Source organism: Malania oleifera, chromosome 11 (genome assembly GCF_029873635.1).
Source record: "Malania oleifera isolate guangnan ecotype guangnan chromosome 11, ASM2987363v1, whole genome shotgun sequence".
Taxonomy (NCBI): domain Eukaryota; kingdom Viridiplantae; phylum Streptophyta; class Magnoliopsida; order Santalales; family Ximeniaceae; genus Malania; species Malania oleifera.
This window is the reverse complement of record NC_080427.1, coordinates 81667751-81683936: the sequence shown is the minus strand read 5'-3', so window position 1 is coordinate 81683936 and position 16186 is coordinate 81667751. Positions and strand designations below refer to the sequence as shown.

Genomic DNA, 16186 nt, shown 5'->3' with positions numbered 1-16186 from the left:
AACTGGTCATTAATTAAATGATATTAGTCTTGTGATTTGCTACTGAAAGGGGTGATTATAGGATAGATCTTGGATAATTCAGCATAGGTAAATATAGAGATAAAAAAACTCGTATGAACCTATGTAGCATTAAAAATCGAGGGTCTTATTGCGTTCTTGCATTATTAATTCGCATAATCGTATGTTAAATAATAAACAAGAATAGGTTCTGATTAACTATCGAAAGACGCTTTTTGAAAAATTGGAGATTTGTTTACAAATAGAGAATACGAATTCGAATTGGCTAGATGAGTAAAACATAGTAAGAAATTAGGTGAAATTGGTTTCCTAGAAGTTTTCACCATCAGTAATTTGATAAGTGGCATCCAGTTTTAAATTCACTTGAATAGTTTATTTAAAGTAGCTTTGTTTAAATTTCGCAGTCTAAATTTATTAATTTTTATAAATAAAATCAACGTTATTATAAATTTGGTACTTGGTAAGATTAAGACAACAATCCCTGAGAACGATACTCTACACATCATTATATTATAAAACTATGATACTGTGCACTTGCAGTTTGCATCGATCAAGTTTTTGACGCCATTGCCGGGGATTGAGTTTTTCTTATTTTTGCCAATATCAATAAAAAGTAATCTTGGTTTTAATTTAGAAATTTATTTGTATATTTTTATTTTTTTCTTTTTATTTTATTTTGATTTGTTTTATTTTATTTTATTATTTTTTTATGTATTTTTGGTGTATTTTTTATGTTGGATGCGCTATGCTAGAACACGTGCCATTATTCCTTTTGACTCGGAGATTGAAAGAATGCTCAGAGCACTAAGGAAAAATAGCGTATTAGCCATGGAGAACGAACAAGATAACATGCAACCACGTGCCCTGAATGATTATGTACGGCCAATTATGAATGACGACTATTTGGGTATCAGATGCTAGCCCATTAATGCCAACAATTTTGAGCTCAAACTCGCATTAATCAGCATGGTGCAGCATACCCAATTTAGTAGATCACCACTTAATGATCCCAATATCCATCTGGCGATGTTTCTGAAGATTCCTGACACTGTGAAGATCAATGGTGTTACTGAAGACACCATTAGAATGAGATTTTTCCCTTTTTCTTTGAGAGAGAAAGCAAGAGGTTGGCTATAGTCTTTAAAACCTGAGAGTATCACTAGTTGGCAGGACATGGTAGAAAAATTTCTGACTAAATTCTTTCCACTTGCAAAAACAGCTCAACTCAGGAGTGAGATTGGTCAATTCAAGCAACATGATTTTGAATCACTTTATGAAGCATGGGAAAGGTATAAGGATTTGATTCGATGCTACCCACAAAATGGATTGCCGGATTGGTTGTAGATTTAGATGTTTTATGATGGGTTAAACGGGCAAACTCAAACTTTAGTTGATGCTGCATCTGGGGGAACTTTGATGTCAAAGAAACTTGAAGGTGCTACTGCCCTTTTGAAAGAAATGGCCTCAAATAACTATCAATGGCCAACTGAAAGAACTATGGCTAAAAAAGTTGCTAGAATTCATGAATTGGAGTCATTTGCTGCAGTTTCAGCTCAAGTTGCTTCTCTGTCTCATCATATTTAAGATTTGACAACCTAGAGGATTCCACAAGGTGAAGAATATGTGGCAGCTACAACTAGGACAGATCCGAGCAATGAAGCGAGTTATGAACATGTTCAATACATTAACAATCGGAACTACAACTATAGGGGTAATCTAGTGCCATAATATTACCATCTATAGGGGTAATCCAGTGCCACAATATTACCATCTAGGGCTTCAAAATCATGAGAAATTGTCTTATGGAAATACAAGGAATGTGCTGCAATCTCCTCTAGGACTTGATAGTCATCAAGGTGAGAAGAAGATGTCACTTGAGGATGCTATGATATCTTTTTTTTTAGGAGACAAAAGTAAGGTTTAAAAATACCGATTCACAGTTGGACAAAATCAAAACTCATTGCAACAATATGAGAGCCACTATGAAGAATCTTGAAATGCAAATTAGGCAACTAGCCATGAATATAAATTCCCAACAAAGAGGAACTTTTCCTAGCAATACAAAAGTGAATACTAAGGAACAATGCAAAGCCATCACACTTAGGAGTGGAAGAGAAATTGAGAAGTCACTAGCAAATAAAGGAAACCATGTCCACACCTACAACTGAAAAGAATGGCCGAAGCAAGAATAAAAGGAAAGAAGAGGAGATTGTGGATGATACACCAGGAGAGTGTGACACGTCACCAGCAATTTCATTTCCTGACAATCCTCCTATTCTCTCTACTCCACCTCTTTATCCTTAACATTTTCAAAAGAAAAAATTAGATAAGCAATTTTCTAAGTTTTTGGATATTTTAAAGAAAATTCACATAAATATTCCTTTTGCAGATGCCTTGGAACAAATGTCAAATTATGTCAAATTCCTAAAGGAGATCATTTCCAAGAAAAGAAGGTTGGAAGAGTTCGAAACAGTGAAGCTTACTAAAGAGTGTAGTGCTATTCTTCAAAAGAAATTGCCTCAAAAATTAAAAGATCCAGGGAGTTTTACTTTGCCTTGTACTATTGGAAATTCATTTTTTGATAAAGTTTTATGTGATCTTGGTGCTAGCTTTAATCTTATGCCACTCTTTGTTTGCAGGAAATTGGGACTTGGAGAGATGAAACAAACAACCATTTCTTTGCAACTTGCAGAACGATCCATCAAGTATCCACATGGAATCATAGAAGACATATTGGTAAAGGTGGATAAATTTATTTTTCCTACTGATTTTGTGGTGTTAGATATGGAGGAAGACCAAAAAGTTCCACTAATTCTTGGCCGACCATTCTTGGCCATTGGAAGGGCTCTAATTAATGTTCAAAAGGGCGAGTTAACATTGAGAGTGGACAAGGAAGAGGTTATGTTCAACATCTACCAAGACATGAGATTCCCAGAAGATCCAAGTACTTGCTTTCGAGTAGATGTCATTTGACACAGTGTAGAAAAAGTCTTTCAAAAAGTTGTACCAGCTCATCACCTAGAATGATCCTTGCAACAAAGGACAACACATCAACCTATAAGGAGGCTAGCACCTATGGTAGCAAAGACGGATTCTATAATCTCTAAAGAAAAGATGCAGCAACCTATATCTCCAGGGTTGAAACAATCCCCTGAGCATCTTCGCCAGGCATTCTCAGGTGATGCGTATGAAAATGCAAAAATCTATAAAGAGCAAACAAAGAAGTGGCACAAAAAATAGATTCTAAGGTGTGAATTTACTCCACGACAACAAGTTCTACTCTTTAACTCGTGATTAAAACTCTTCCTAGGTATGTTAAGGTCAAGATGGATAGGTCCTTATACATTGACAAAGTTTTCCATTTTGAAGCAATAGACTTGAAGGACAAGCTAGGGAACATATTTAGAGTGAATGGTTAGAGATTGAAGCACTATTATGGAGAACAAATGGAGAGGAACTATTCATTTATTCCTCTTGGAGATCCTAGTTGACGAAGATTGAAACGTCTGGCTGGAGACGTTAAAACAAGCACTTTTTGGAGGCAACCCAAAGAGTTTTTCTTGTGTTTATTTATTTTATCTTTATTACTTTATTTATTTATTTATCTATGCACTTTTGAATAAATTATATTTTTGATGCAGGTTTATTTGGCACGAGTACAGAGTTGAAAATTTAATTCCTCTACGGATTCACCAATAAGTGAGGGAAGTTTTTTTCTTCTCTTCAATCTTTCTCTTCTTTGAATAACATTGAAAAAAAAAATTTGAATATGGATGATTAGGCCATGAGTGACACTACTTATGCCCTTCATATACTTGCATATAACCTAGGAGTACACACTTGGGTCATTTATGTGTAGTTTCTCTTTATATGGCTAAACTGTGAATTGTAAACTCATTGAAGGTTGATTGGTAGTTCAATTGTGTTAGTCTAGCTATATAAACTCTTGTATCTACATGGTATCTATTGAGGCTTAAAAAATACACGTTCACGTGACTTGTTGCACTTAAGGTTTCTTGTGAACATTGATAGAGCGCCCATGGCGACTATGACACCTTGTGAGGTACTGTTGAGCCATTTATCATTCTTTTGAGTTTTTGATGTCAGCTCAAAGTTCATGAAACTCAACTTTCCCTATTTTTTCTAGATATTATTTGTACACTAGTCTTGGGTTTTGACTTGCTAGCTTAGGGGTGATATCTAGTGGGGAGATAGAAACCTAAGTCTTGTAGCCTACTCAAGATGTGAAAGTTGAGCCACCCCTAAAAATAGACTTATTTCATGGACTTTTGTTCGAGGTTAATGTACATGGGTGGTATGAAAATAATAAAATAAGTGTTATGATTGTCTTAATTGACCATGAAAAGAAAGAAATTGAAAATAGAGCAAAAGAAAAAAAAAAGAGAAATAGAAATACCCCAGAAGAGGTGAAAGATCAATACCTGCCCCACACAACTACAACAAAAGTCAGGGACACATGTTCTCCATATATGAAGACTCTTCACCCGCCTCATGCCTCAAATGTATTCACGCTTGGTTTGTGAATAAGTTGATCTAGGGTGGCCTTGGTTGGATATGACGAGTAGGTGAGAAGATGCTAGGATGAAGGACCCGACACCTCGTAAATAGGCTGGATCCTTTTCAGACTAGTCCACTCTATACATTTAGCGTTTGTTCCTTGTAGTATGTGGGATGTTTGATCATGACACTCCTCACATACGATGAGTGAAACCATCATTTTTGAGTGTTTTTTAGGGTATACCAGTTAGGCTGAGTCAAAGCAACAGTTCTTTAGGTGTCCATAGATATCCTGGGTGTAACGAGTCACACACATTACACATGCCTCGAGATTTTTCCTATTTATACTCAAAATTTATATAACTACATTAACTTTGAATTGTGCTCGCTAGTTAATTTTACGTGCGTTATTGTTCCTAATGGCTATTTAATAATGAGACTTGTATGAATGACTTACTTCAAAGTTGCATACATTGTATATGAATGAGCTTATGTGTAATTTGGTAATATTCTTGTATGTGAAACGGTATGATTGTGTTACATGTGTGTTCAATCATTAAAATTTGTGGGTACCACCCCGAATCGCATTCACTTTATTTGCTAGGGACTAGCAAAACTTTAGTTGGGGGGTGTGATTATGCGCTTAAATTGCGTAATTAGGTACTTTAATTCATGCATTACGAATTATATTTTTTATTTAAATGCCTAATTACTCTCAATATTCTAACATTGTGTTCTATTTATAAAATTTGGGTTTTATCGAGTAATGTATGAAATTTTGGTATTTTTTATTACAAGGCAACTATTGGAAGCTAAAAACTAACGATACTTTGTAATATGTGTGTAACTCTCTCATCCAACCTACAATTCAAATGAATCAGGATGATATAGAAAGATAAAATAACATTCTACAATTTTCATATTTTGTGTTTTGTGAAATACTGGCTACATCAAGGTCGAAATTAGACGTGAAGTTACCATACGTTGTTTTATGGACTATTTCAAGAATTCTCTGTAATGTAGGTGTAACTTTCTTGTCCAAGCTTCGATCGAGACGATTCAAAATTCTGGGGAAATCTGAGAAAGTGTTCTACAACTTTCATGTTTTCAACTTTGAGAGTTACAGGCTATAGGAGGGTTGAAATTGGGCTTGAATGTGGAGGGCAGATTGTGTACCTTTGAAAAAAATAAAATAAAATAAAATAAAATAAAAAAGTGTGATGTGACCTGGCCATGCAGCTGGGTCATCTTAGAGCAGCATGCTGGGTGAGGAGCAAGAGAAAGGAAAGAAAGGCAGTGAAAGGAAATAAAGAAAGAAAAGAAAAAAAAAAGTCAAGAGAAAAAAAAAAGAAGGATTTTGGAAGAAAAGGAAGGAAAAAGTAAGAAGACTTTTTTGGTAGGGTTTTCTTGTGAAGGGACCCGGGCAGAAGGTTTAGAGGAGGGGGGCATGCATTGGGGCTGAATATTTGAGGCCACACCACACAGGAGGAAAGATATATATATATATATATATATATTTTTTGGAGACACGCAAGGGAGGCCGTAGAAAAAAAAAAAAAAAAAGGAGGATTGAGGGTTGGAATTCATTTGGAGGTGCACGTATTGGAGGCCGAATAGGGGCGTAGTAGAAGCTCCTTGAAGATATTTTTTTTTTTATTTTTTTGGAGGTGCTACGAAGACACACACACTCGACCAACAAAGGAGAGGTGGCGGCGAACAACGGTGGTGCTCAGAGTGTTCGCGATGCGCGATGGCAGTGCTGCGAGTGTTGATTTTTCTCATATGCTCCAAATATAAGAAAATGTGATGAAATCTATTATGTTGAATTTAATTTTCGGAATGAAATAAATTTGTATATTCTAGGAAAACGATGTAACCAGTTTCGAACTATGTTTGCTCTTTGATGCTAATCTAAAGTAGTTTTTTTTAATGTTTGTTTAAGTTATTCTGCGCTTAATGGTTTTAATTAAATGACCATTAATTAAATGATATTAGTCTTGTGATTTGCTACCGAAAGGGGGGATTATAGGATAGATCTTGGATAATTCAACATAGGTAAATATAGAGATCGATAGACTTGTGTGAACCTGCGTAGCATGAAAAATCAAGGGTCTTATTGCATTCTTGCATTATTAATTTGCATAATCGTATGTTAAATAATAAACAAGAATAGGTTCTGATTGACTATCGAAAGAGGCTTTTGAAAAAAATTGGAGATTTGGTAACAAACAGAGAATACGAATTTGAATTGGCTAGATGAGTAAAACATAGTGAGAAATTAAGTGAAATCGGTTTCCTAGAAGTTTTCACCATCAGTAATTTGATAAGCGGCATCCAATTTTAAATTCTCTTGAATAGTTTATTTAAAGTTGCTTTGTTTAAATTTCGCAGTATAAAATTATTAATTTTTCTAAATGATTACGCACCGAAACTGCGTAATTGGACGTTTAACCCGAGCTTTACGATTTTAGTTTTTAATTAAATGTCCAAAATTATCTAATATTTTAATAAAGTGCCAAAATCATCATTCTTGAAATTTATTGCACTATTTATGAGAATTTGGTAATTTTTTGTCGCAGGAAAATTCCCGGGAATCAAAACCAACACCTTTTCGTATTTTATGCATAACTTTTCCGTCCAAGCTCCGATCGAGACGATTCAAATTTTTGAGAAAGAGTAAAGGATCATCTACAACTTTCATGTTTTGAGTTTTGTGAGATACGGGCTCCAAAAGAGTTAGATTTGCGATGAACAGAGAATGAAAAAAATGAAAAAATATAGCAATTCGGGTTTCCTATTCGGGTCTAGGGCTTTCCCCCCCTATCCTATTTAACCCTTCTCTTTCTCTCCCTGCGTAGGCAGCCCCCATGGCTCCCCATTCTCCTCTCCTCCTCCTCCTCCTCCTTCTTCTTCTTCTTCTTCTTTAGTTTGTTTTTTTTGTTCTTTTCAATTCTACTTCTCTCCCCTTGTCTCTCTTCCTTCCCTTTGTCTTTCCTCCCTCACTCTCCCCCTTTCCTCTGTTTTTCTTGGCATCCTCTGCCCTCTTGCAGTACGGCTAGCCTCCTCCGCCATCTTCAGCAGTCCCTAAGCACAGCAGAACACTAGCCAACTCCATAGCAGGACCACCAAAGCGCAGCAGCAACTTCTCCAGCACAGCAGCAACTTCACGGCTCCGTGGATTTGTTTCTCTCTCTCTCTTTTCCTTTCTTTCTTTCTTTTATTTACTTTTCTTTGAATCTTGGAATATTGAAGAAAGTTTAGTTTTTTTTTAATGTTATTGGAGTTTTCTTTCTTTTTGTTTAAGTTGAGTAATGTTGGGTATTTCATTATTGTTAAATTATTCTCTTTGTTTATCTAATTGATAGTTATTTTAATTTCGCATTCTTAATTAAATTCAGATATTTTTTTTGTCCAAATTCGATTTAGTTAGGGTCTATGATTAGTAAAGGTTGTGTTTTTATTGTGTTCCGTTATTGTTTACGTTTTTTAAATTTCCCTTGAATTCATGTTTGCATTTAAATTGTGAGTCTTGATTTGATCTCTTAGTTGTGCTAAAGGTTTAATTTTTAGTAGGTTCAGTTTTTTTTTTAGTATGTGTCTAGTTTAGTTTCCGTTGTGTGTTTTTAATTCCATGTTCTAGGTTGCCATTTTTAATTAACGCGTGTCCCAGTGTTTCCTTAAGTAGACTAGGGTTTTCATTATTGTTATTTTAATTCCATGTTTAAAATTTTCATTTTTAGTTAGTATGATCTAGTGTTTCCTTAAGTAGACTAGGGTTTTCATTATTGTTATTTAATTCCATGCGTGATAGTTTTAGGACTTTAATTTATGTTTTCATTTAAGTCTCCACAATCTTGAAAACCCGAATCTGAACTGAGTTCAGTACCTTTTTAGTTTCAATTGGAAGAAAGTAAAATCTGAGATTAAACGCATTCCCTAAGGAGACGATCTAATCCTTGGGCTTAATATTACACGACAGAACTCCTATACTTGGGATAGCTTTCGAGTTGCTCATTTTTCGAGTGAGTCAAGTTTTTGGCGCTGTTGCCGGGGAATGTCGTTCTTAGTCTCAATTTTGCGTTTTTCCCGTCATTTTTATTAGTTTTAAGAAAAAGGAAAAAAAAGCAGAAAACAAAAAAAGAAAAAAATCGAGTTTTGAAAAATGGCTGCACCTGCACCGCGCACGATAATGGATTTTTTGCAGCTTGAATATGCCACTGCATCCTCTTCCACTGTTTTGCCTTATGATGAGCTTAATTTCATGATGCAGCGCGGGAGGACGTCATTGCTACCCGAGTTTTACGGGTTGGAATCTGAGTGCCCATATCAGCACTTAGCAGAGTTTGAATTAACCTGCAACATGTTTTTCTCTCATGCTAAAACTGATGAATCTATTCGATTGAATTTATTTCTTGCTACTTTGCAGGATAGGGCACTGATCTGGTTTCATTCCTTGAGACCTCACTCTATCATTAATTGGGTTGATATGGAGCGTGAATTCCTACATGCATTTTGTCCCTCACAGAGAACTCAATTTTTGCAGGAACAGATTCTTAATTTTGTGCAGCAGGATGATGAGACATTTGGAGCTTGCTGGGAGCGATTCAAGGATCTACTACGCACTTGTCCACATCACGGGTTCGACTCATGGAGGTTAGCTGATTATTTTTATACTGCTCTTACCCCTGATTGCAAGTGTTTTGTCCAGACTATGTCTAATGGAGAGCCCGTTAGCGAGGATCCAGATCAGGTATTATCATTCTTTGATTACTTAGCTGACAATATCCCACAGTGCAACACACGATATACTCAGGCATCCATGACTGCACACCCTATCAGCACAATCGGTGGTGGTGATGCATATGAACTACCAAACTTGCCAAACAACCCTCTGCCTCAATATCAGCCACAACAGATCTCTCCGAGCTGTACGTCGTCAGACCTTTTGGAGGATAGTATAACACAGATGACGAACATGCTCCAGCAGTTCATGCAAACTCAAGTTGATCATAATAATGAATTGCGAGATACCATTAATGTCATAAGCACGCAGTTGGACATCTTAGAAAACGAAGAATTGCCCGTGGAACTTCAGCCTAGTTCTTAAGAGTACCAGCAACCACAACAACAAATACATGATGTTTCTCTTGAGACAGCAGAGGCCTCCATCACCTTCAGTAGCGAGAAAGACGATCCCCAATCTGAAATGCTCATCACCGAGCAAATAGTTGTCCCAACACCGGAAGTTACGGCTGAAATAGATGAATTCAAAGAAAAATCAGAGGAAACGAGCCCACAAGCGGAGCAGTTAGTTTATAAGGAGAATGATACTCATACGGAGTACCAACCTGTGGTACCTCATACTCCGAGCTCAGAAACCATGGAACCGTCATCCCCGCCTGAATCAGATGCTAAGAAGCCTAATGAGGACGCAGACTCTTGCAGTGGTATGATGATATGTACACTCGATAAAGAGGTTGACCAGTCTGGTGAGCATATAATTTTCAAAGAACCAGGTAAAACCTTTAATGTTAATGCTTCTGAAGAACTACAGGTAATTAATCCGATCACTTTCTCTCAACCATTAGTTCGTAAAGAAGCACATTTCCTGGACACAATGTTGAATAAAGACCCTTTCTTGTCCACACATGAGGGTCGACCTGCACATGTATTGTTTGGTATTTTGACACGCATTTATTCATTTGAGGTTGATTTTCATGCAGGTATGAAGACTGATCCATTGTGGCGGCTTAAATTTGGAGACCCATCGATGCAATTTATAGACCTGCGGCCACTAGACGAAATTCCTCCACAGCCTCCGCCAGACAATTGTGATGTTTTTCTTTTCGTTCTTTTCCTTTTATTTTATCTTATTTTATTTTTAGTTAGTTTTCAGGTTTATTTTCTCATAGTTCGATCTTTGTTTTCCATTATTTCGCCACTCAGGTACGCCTTACTTTTCTCATGCACAGTATTTTCTATTTCCCCTATGCTTTCACATTGAGGACAATGTTCCACTTTAGTTGGGGGGGATGAGCATTCGCATGTGACACTGTGCACGTACACGTACCGGGTTATATATTTAAAAAACAAAAACAAAAAAAAAATTCAAAAAGAAAGAGAAAGAAAGGAGGAGCACTGAGGAATTACACTGCACTATGTCATGCTTAACACTTTGTATACCCTTTACATACTTGCGTATAACTTAAGAATGACACACTTGAGTCAATCATGCATAGTTTTCTCTTTATATGATCTTATAACTTCATGAAGAATCGATTGGTAGTATATTCATGTTAATTTGACTATATAATTTCCTGTATTTACACGGCATCTCACGAGGCTGAATAAACACATTCACGTGATTCATTGCACTTAGGGTTCCTTGTGAGCACTGAGAGAGCACCGGTGGAGACTATGATACCTTGTGAGATATCCTTGAGCTATTTATCATCCTTTTGAGTGTTAATATCAAATCAGAGTTCATAGAACTCAATTCTTCTTTTCTGGATGATTCCTTTGTACACTAGTCTTTGTTTTTGATTTGCTAGCCTAGAGGTGACACCTAGTGGGGAGATAGAAACCTAGGTCTTGTAGCCTACTCAAGATGTGAAGGCCGAGGCACCCCTAGAGATAGACTTAATTCATGAACTTCTATTCGAGCTCAATTCCCATTGATGGTATGAAGATTACAAAAGAAGTGTTAATATTGTCCTTATTGCTCAAGAAAAAACTAAAAATAAAGAATGAGCAGAAAAGAAAAAAAAAAGCAATACACATGCGCATGAAATGAAATGTCAATGTCGGCCCAAATACATATCACAAAAAGTCAAGGATGACACATATTTTCCACGTATGAAGATTCTTCAACCGATTAATGCCTCAGATGTATTCACGACAAGTTTGTGAATGAGTTGATCTAGGGTGGTCTCGGTTGGATATGGCGAGTAGGTGAGAAGATGATAGGGTGAAGGACCCGACACCTCATAGATAGGCTAGATCCTTTCCAGACTAGTCCACTCCATATTCTTAGCGTTGTTCCTTTTAATATGTGGGATGTTTGATCGCGACACTCCTCCTCACATATGATGAGTGAACCCATTTTCTTTGAGTGTCTTTGAGGGTATACCAGTTAGGCCGAGTCAAAGCGACCGTTCTGTAGGTGTCCACTGGCGTCCTAGGTGTACTGAGTCACACACATCACACACACCTCGAGAGATTACCTGTTTATACTCGAACTTATATGATTGCATTAACTCTGAATGTGCCACTGATTAACTTCATGTGAGTATACTGCTCTCAAATCACATATAAACAATCAAACTTGCATGAGTGACGTGCTTTGGAGTTGTGTATACTGAATATGAACGAGCTTGTGTGAAATTCAGTTATGTTCTTGTATGTGAAGTGGTATAATATTGTTGCATGTGCATTGATTTCATGATTATTGGAGTTTGTAGTTGTAGGCACCGCCCTGAAATTCATTCACGTCATTTGCTAGAGACTAGCAAAACGTTAGTTGGGGGGTGTGATTACGCACCGAAACTGCGTAATTGGACGTTTAACCCGAGCTTTACGATTTATATTTTTAATTAAATGTCCAAAATTATCCAATATTTTAATAAAGTACCAAAATCATCATTCTTGAAATTTATTGCACGATTTATGAGAATTTGGTAATTTTTTGTCGCAGGAAAATTCCCGGGAATCAAAACAAACACCTTTTCGTATTTTATACATAACTTTTCCGTCCGAGCTCCGATTGAGACGATTCAAATATTTGGAGAAAGAGAAAAGGATCATCTACAACTTTCATGTTTTGAGTTTTGTGAGATACGGTCTCCAAAAGAATCAAATTTGCGATGAACAGAGAATGAAAAAAATGAAAAAAATATAGCAATTCGGGTTTCCTATTCAGGTCTAGGGCTTTCCCCCCCTATCCTATTTAACCCTTCTCTTTCTCTTCCTGCATAGGCAGCCCCCATGGCTCCCCATTCTCCTCTCCTCCTCCTTCTTCTTCTTCTTCTTCTTCTTCTTCTTCTTCTTCTTTAGTTTGTTTTTTTTGTTCTTTTCAATTCTACTTCTCTCCCCTTGTCTCTCTTCCTTCCCTTTGTCTTTCCTCCCTCACTCTCCCCCTTTCCTCTATTTTTCTTGGCATCCTCTGCCCTCTTGCAGTACGGCTAGCCTCCTCCACCATCTTCAGCAGTCCCCAAGCACACCAGAACACTAGCCAACTCCATAGCAGGACCACCAAAGCGCAGCAGCAACTTCTCCAGCACAGCAGCAACTTCACGGCTCCGTGGATTTGTTTCTCTCTCTCTCTTTTCCTTTCTTTCTTTCTTTTATTTACTTTTCTTTGAATCTTGGAATATTGAAGAAAGTTTAGTTTTTTTTTAATGTTATTGGAGTTTTCTTTCTTTTTGTTTAAGTTGAGTAATGTTGGGTATTTCATTATTGTTAAATTAATCTCTTTGTTTATCTAATTGATAGTTATTTTAATTTCACATTCTTAATTAAATTCAGATATTTTTTTTGTCCAAATTCGATTTAGTTAGGGTCTATGATTAGTAAAGGTTGTGTTTTTACTGTGTTCCGTTATTGTTTACGTTTTTTAAATTTCCGTTGAATTCATGTTTGCATTTAAATTGTGAGTCTTGATTTGATCTCTTAATTGTGCTAAAGGTTCGATTTTTAGTAGGTTCGGTTTTTTTTTTTGTATGTGTCTAGTTTAGTTTCCATTGTGTGTTTTTAATTCCATGTTCTAGGTTGCCATTTTTAATTAACGCGTGTCCCAGTGTTTCCTTAAGTAGACTAGGGTTTTCATTATTGTTATTTTAATTCCATGTTTAAAGTTTCCTTTTTTAGTTAGTATGATCTAGTGTTTCCTTAAGTAGACTAGGGTTTTCATTATTGTTATTTAATTCCGTGCGTGATAGTTTTAGGACTTTAATTTGTGTTTTCATTTAAGTCTCCACAATCTTGAAAACCCGAATCTGAACTGAGTTCAGTACCTTTTTAATTTCGATTGGAAGAAAGTAAAATCTGAGATTAAACGCATTCCCTGAGGAGACGATCTAGCCCTTGGGCTTAATATTACACTACAGAACTCTTATACTTGGGATAGCTTCTGAGCTGCTCATTTTTTGAATGAGTCACTAAATAAAATCAAGGTTATTATAAATTCGGTACTTGGTAAAATTAAGACATTAATCCCTGAGGACGATACTCTACACATCATTATAATATAAAACTATGATACTATGCACTTGCAATTTGCACCGATCAGTCATGGAGGACAATTTACATAAAAGGAATGGCTATCTACCCTATGGCCACCTCCTTACAACTATCTTCCTCCATTTTGATGTCCGACGTGCAGGTTCTAAAGAAGAAAAAATTAGATCAGAAGATATATACTCAGAAGCCACCTTACGGCGTATGCATTTTCTCAAGGATGCACGAACCTCAACATGGGTAAAACAACAACAACCGCAAGCACCTCTTTTTGAGGAAGAGGTGCCAACGGCAGAGGAGGATGTAGCTGCCGAGGACCCTAATTCCTTCATGGATGTCTCAGAGGACCTTAAGTCCATGACAACATCCTTATGCAGCGTCTTGAGAGGATGGAACTTGAGAGTCGTGCTCGGTATGACTCCATTGACTCCACTTTGGAAGCTATGTGGAAAGAACACAATTATCAATTTGACTCCCTTCAGTATCACATGACTCATATCGACTCCAGTCTCGCAGCTCTTTTTTAGCATCTCCACCGCAACCCATAGGATCATATCGTCTCTTTTTGATAATGGCAAAGGGGCAGAAGAAAATTGCATTTAGTCTTTGATATTGCATGTTGCACAACCATTTGTAGGATCTATTGTGCTTCACCATTGGTTGATCTGTGATAGTAACTATTCAATTTGCTTGCTTATTTGATTAGACATACTAAATTGCTTGTGACATGTTGAGCTATGCTTATTTGATTAAACATACTAAATTTTTTGTGGCATGCTGAACTGCTGGTATACTAAATTGCTTGTGTTTACTGAACTTCTTTATCAGGTTTGTATGCATACGAAAAATGCTTGATTTACAGATAGCATGCTGCCGAAATTTCATTTGAATTTTTCCCCAAAATTAAATATGATGGTCATATAGTGCATACATTAATGGGGAGGAATTGTTGCATTTTTAACATATATCCATAATTTGAGGGGGAGCATTTTTTTTTTTTTTTAATAAAAATCCTTCAAAAGAACAAAAATGGTTTGTCATCATCAAAAAAGGGGAGAATGCTAGCCCTAGTGGCTAAGGTTCTTCATTCCAGTTTGTTTTGATGATAACAACTCATTTTGTAGTTCTTTGGTTTACTAATATTTTCCTCAAGTTTAGCTAAACAGGATAATATCAGAGCAAGCATAAGGATCAGACGAACTCAAAAGCAATGAGCAAAAGTATGGACCAAGAATTCTCAAGGCATAGCCCACTGATTCCCACATAAAATATGCATAATTGGTTGTGAGTGAGGTAGAATTTCCTGTAACTCTTTTGGCATGGTGGTAGGTAAGAAAACATAGCAAGAGTTGAGCAACTACATCCGCATGACGGTTTGGGAAAAGCCTAGAAAAACCACTAACGGTTTGAGCCAAGTTTGGCATGTCCTATAGAAAATCGTTGACGATTTGGGAAAAGAGTAGAAAATCGTCAACGGTTTTGTATGAAGGCAAAACGCAATAAATGTTTTTTAAATGACTAGTTCTTGTTTTTTCTTGCCTCATTTAATGCCCAAAGGGCTAGCCAATGGATAGTTTGTATCAGTTCGTATCCTTGGCTATAAATATACCCCTTTGGCATTCATTAAACATTGATTGAGCACTTATTGTTAGTGAAGTTAGTTGAAGCATTCATTCTCATTTCCACTTGCTCAAAATTCTCTTGCTACTTATTCTTGTCTACATATCACTTGCTAAAGGAGAGTAGTGTGAGGTTTACACTTGTATCATCAGCTCAAGTAGGAGCATTCTACATTGTATCTACTTGCTTTCAAATTATTGTATTGGGAGGTTCTTTGTGAGCCATTGAAAGGTGCTTCTTGGTGAACAATGCGGTACAACTCTTCGTGAGCAACTGGGTTGTGTATCTTTATTGTAATGGCCTCTCCGACTTGAAAGGAAATTTTTTAGCAGATTTGGGAATCCTTGGCTTGGAGCTGAGGCGTGGATGTAGGCTTGGAGCTGAGCCACGTTAAATTGCTGTGTTGTGCTTTTGTCTCCCTTATCTTGTTATTTATTGTGGTTATTTGCTTTGTCTTTCATTGTGATATCTTTCACTTGCTTCTTGCCAAAGTTTTTATTTTGTAGCAATCTTTATTGTCCACGAAGAACGTCTATTCACCCCCGTTCTTGACGCGCACTAAGGCTGACATATATAATTTGAATATATGTTCAAGGCTTTCGAAATAAACTCAAGGAACAAGAAGGTTTTCAAGCAATATATAGAAAGGTTAATATAGGCTCAAACCTTGCTTGTATAACCTAAGATATTTTCTCCAAAAGATATTCAAAATAGACGTAGGAGAAAAATGAACTTTGATCTTTAAAAACAAGAAAGCTTTCAAGAAAAATATATAGACATGAATATATGCTCAAGC

The 16186-nt window shown here is 36.5% G+C and overlaps 1 non-coding gene across 1 annotated transcript; it reads right to left on the bottom strand.

Moving 5' to 3' along the window:
- Window positions 1-1239: 1239 nt before the first annotated feature.
- LOC131143544 (small nucleolar RNA R71) lies at window positions 1240-1346 on the bottom strand. The gene has a single exon (XR_009133532.1). It is a non-coding gene; the product is annotated as a small nucleolar RNA R71 (small nucleolar RNA).
- Between the last annotated feature and the right edge of the window lie 14840 nt (window positions 1347-16186).